Source organism: Schistocerca cancellata, chromosome 8 (genome assembly GCF_023864275.1).
Source record: "Schistocerca cancellata isolate TAMUIC-IGC-003103 chromosome 8, iqSchCanc2.1, whole genome shotgun sequence".
Taxonomy (NCBI): domain Eukaryota; kingdom Metazoa; phylum Arthropoda; class Insecta; order Orthoptera; family Acrididae; genus Schistocerca; species Schistocerca cancellata.
Genome location: NC_064633.1, coordinates 411,946,549 through 411,951,042, shown reverse-complemented (window position 1 = coordinate 411,951,042; position 4,494 = coordinate 411,946,549). Strand labels below are relative to the sequence as shown.

At 36.0% G+C, this 4,494-nt stretch overlaps 1 non-coding gene across 1 annotated transcript; it reads left to right on the top strand.

Moving 5' to 3' along the window:
* Positions 1 to 3,896: 3,896 nt before the first annotated feature.
* On the top strand, positions 3,897 to 3,970 carry Trnai-aau (transfer RNA isoleucine (anticodon AAU)). The gene has a single exon. It is a non-coding gene; the product is annotated as a tRNA-Ile (tRNA).
* Positions 3,971 to 4,494: the final 524 nt, after the last annotated feature.

The following is a 4,494-nucleotide window of genomic DNA, read 5'->3' as shown; positions in this document are numbered from 1 at the left end:
ATACAGTCTAGTTTCACAGCGATATGACGGGCTAGTCGTCTCTAGCCTTATAGTGGGAACCATCCCAGCATCTGCTTGAAGTAAATTAGGGCAAGCATGGCAAACAGGATGGCCAGATAGTGATTAGAGCTTCCATCCTCCCGAATACAAGACTAGTCTATTAAAAACGGAACGACATAGTTCGGTTTATCCCCAGTATAGAAAACTGTTCTCTTTTAAGTTTCTTACAAATATGTTATTTTCTTGATGTAAGAAGCTAGTGGCTACACGTTTCATTCATTTCTCAACACCGATCACCGCACATACTGCACATGTATTATTTCCTAAGATAAAAAGCTAATGCTACAATGTTCCTTAATTTTTCAACACCATTCACTGCACTCACTGTCAACTGACATAAGAGCCATGACAAAGATGTTGGGTTTCTCTATTGAATTTTGCAACTTCCCATTTGCTTGCTGTAAAATTAAGTCAGCATCTCTCCATAATTTTGAGATGTTGAACTCAGAAAGAGTATCAGATGTTAATATTATCAACTGCAATCGATGGTTTTTCATGAAAAAAGTCACTCTGTCACTCAACACATTGTTTCATGGTCATGAAGGGAGCAATTTTCGCATTTATTATCAAAGTTTCTCTTTTGACTGGCATAACCATTTGACAAATGTACTTGCATGCTGTCGTTAAAATTCCCAATGTTTCTGAACAAACCTTTAGAATGAGCTGGAGTACTATTTTTGTTTCTTGTTTTGTGGGCATTATCGGTAGTTTGAAAATTGTGTTTGCATTAGAAATAACTCCATAGCTAAGAATTGAGTATATGTATGACTCATATGTAAATAAAATACTAACTCACACACACTGATGACTGGACTCTTAAGATCATCACATGCTGATGACACTCTGTGTGCAAATTTCTTTGTGTTTTCACACCACTTCAGCTGGCAATCAATATTCATACCTAAAAATTTTGTGTTTGTTACGCAGTCTGTAGAGGTACCATCTACATTTAAAGCATTTTCCCCTTCAAACTGAAATCACGGTATTGTTTTCTTTATGTTAAGAAGTAACTTTATTGGATGCTAACTTCGTTGAAAATTTCATTTGTTTCTCTTTCAAGGCGTTCCCTTGTTGTTTCAGTGACTACAGTGTTTCTGCTCCCAGCAAAGAGAATGTGTTCCTAAAACTGTCGGCAGAGAACTGATGTATGTCAGGAATAATATGGGTCCTAATATGCTGCTCTAAGGAAATCTTGTATTAATGTATTTTGGTTCCGGTAAGTGTATCACTGAAAGATGAGCCTTATTTTACGTTTGTGTTATGCTGTTATTTGTACTTTACCTGTTAAGTATGATTGGATGCATTCATTAGCTACGACTCTTGTTCCTAATGATTCCATCTTATTTGGTAGAACCCTACTGTCAACTGCATCGAAAGCCTTAGAACGAACTAAGGACATGCCTTTGACAAGCTCACCCTTGTCTTGAGCATCAAGTACCACTTTTGTAATAGCATATACTTAATCACCATCGTTTGCGTACAACAATCCCTCTTGAAAAAATATACTCCAACGGAAAATGGAAGTACTTTATGAAGCAATTCTTGAAGTAAACTAAAAAATCAATTGTAACAATAGTAAAATAATATGTATGTTTAACAAGACAATCATAATACTTGTTGAGGTTTTTTTTATTTGTGGTAACTGAAGACGACTATTGTGTGGGAAGGACATGTAAACTAAATATAGTATTCAGAACAGAGATTTTCACGTGCATGAGACGGAAACTTTACAATCAGCATAAGACAGAAATCGAACTTTTCCTCTTACTAATGTATAAAGCCAGTGAACTAGGAGACAGATGAAATGCCAAATTGCTTACGTTTCGTAATAGTTTCTATTTTCTGTAAGTGATTTGGTATACAAAACTCGTTCCACCTGCATTCCCAATCTCTTTGGCACTGATCCCTATTATTGCACCTGAACATTCTGGAAACATCTGGAAAAACAAAATTATTATCTCCTGATTCAATGACAGGAATCTCTACTGAATTGAAAGAATTTTTGTTGATTGTGGGAGACGACGAATTCTCATATTCAAAAACAGGAGACAGAAATTCACCCCAAAATTACAGACCCATTGCAATAGTAACTATAATATCAAAAATTATTGAAACATTAATGAAAGACCAATTAAATGATTTTTTTTTTTTGGTCTTACAACCTCCTAAATAGGGCCCAATATGGACTCCGAAGTGTACTGTCAATAATAAAGCAGTTCAGGAGGTTGTATTATCAATATTACATGGTTCTGAAAATAGGGAACACAACTATGCAACTTAGCAGATTTAACCAAGGCATTTGGCACTGTTCCATACAGCATTTTAATTTAAAAACTTGAAAAATATGGGCTAAGTGATGTAGAACTGTTATTGCTGAAAACATATTTGACAAACAGAAACCAAATGTTAGTTTTAAATTCAAATAACAAATCTGACCTTCTCAACGTGAAATATGCAGTCCCACAAAGATCTGTACTGGGACCTTACTTATTTATTGTGTATGTGAACTTATTACCATATAAATCTGCAGCGTATGCCAATGACACAACTTTTTATCACGTCACATAGTGAAGTGAATGTTGTCAAACAAATGAACAACTCAATGATGGAAAAGGCAGCTCAGTGGTTCCATGAAAATAACCTGTCATTAATTAAAAACAAAACTGAACACGTCCTCTTTTCACTTAGAGATATTAATAATGGACCAAATGAACTCAGACATTCAGTAAAATTGTCAGACATATATCTAGATACTAAATTATGCTGGAATACCCACACTGAACTACTGTGCAGTAAGTTGGCAAGAGTTCTATATCTCCTTCGGAAACATAAGGACTGTGTCACTAAGGAGTGCATGCTTATTGCATACTATGCCTTTTTCCATACACATTTGCATTGTGGAATGCTTCTTTGGGGAAACTTTGCTGGGGCAAAAGATGTATTTCTCTGGCAGATGCATTTTTGGTTTCAGCAAATTAGCTTTTGGCAGACAATACTTTATTGAGCACAAAGTACTTAGTCCCCAGTCTACACACACTCAAAGTACTTATGCAAGCCAAACGGAATGCCCATATGTATCGAAGCAGGTCAGATGTGCACTCATATGAAACCGGAAGCAGGAACTTAGTAGATATTCCTTGGACTCGTTTGAGTAAAATCCAAAATAATTTTGAACATGCTGGAAAAACATTTTTACCACTATATCACATGGCACAAGGGAATTGCATGAAAACAAATTTAAAATGGTGGTAAGGACATGGCTGAAAGAGAGAGCATTCTATAGTACAAGTGAATTCATACATAATGAAAAAATATGATACTCTTTCATATAACGAAAAATGTTGCTCTTTTATTATAAACGTGTTTGTGAAATAACAAAATTGTAACTTATGACATACAACAAAATTTGTCTGTGCAACTGGTGTAACAAAACTAATTATGGGTAAGTACAATATATATTAATTTTTTTGTATTATCATTTGTGCAACCATCTGTAGAATTATGTATCTACCTGTTGTATAATTTCTATAACCAGCTGCATAATTATGTAACAATTGACAATGCCTTATACAACACAACATTTGTCTACAGGCAAATAATTCAAATTCAACAGCGGGCTGCCTACAACTCAGGGATCGAAGAATACGTGCGCCCACGCCTATCGTCTTTAGCTAACTTTCACAAGCGAACCTGTGGACGCCAACGACAAACTTTCACTAGTCTTGCGTACATAGCCTCATTCTGGTTACCATCAACTGTTATTTTTGTCTTGGAGCACAAAGCATTCAAATACTTAAGTACCGTATTTTGATTAAATTCATTCATTGCTGTCGTGTGGCCCGTTAGCTCAGTTGGTTAGAGCGTCGTGCTAATAACGCGAAGGTCGTGGGTTCGATCCCCCCACGGGCCAATGTTTTTCTTCAGGTTATAGTGATAATCAGACGCGCAGACAGAAATTCAGCTCAAAATAACTTGAAAATGTAAACTATGTCGCCACAAAAATCCCATGGAAAATACAGTAATCAATCTCAGTGCATTCCACAGAGCGAGAGATAAAAGCCTCAATAGCAATGTTTGCTTTGTAAGATAAAAAAATTGTTAGGCACTAACACATTTGGTTAAGGAGAAATTATCAATCCAGTAAGATAAGAGGTCCTGGAAAGAAAGGAGATACAGAGAAAGTCATTCTTCTGCCAAGTAATACCGTTCTCTGACAGAGACAGGGAAAAAGGTGCTTCTTTGAGATGGAGAATTAGGCACAAGCTAAGAAGTCGTGGCAGGCCGCGTTTGTCTACTCACAAGTTTGACCACAAAAAATTATTTATAGAACTGTCATAAAATATACGGTTTAAATGGGAAATACAGAAGGAAGTCAGATAGTAAAGAGTATTACTGTTGAAGCAAACCTGTGACTGGGATCTGAGTAATGAACAA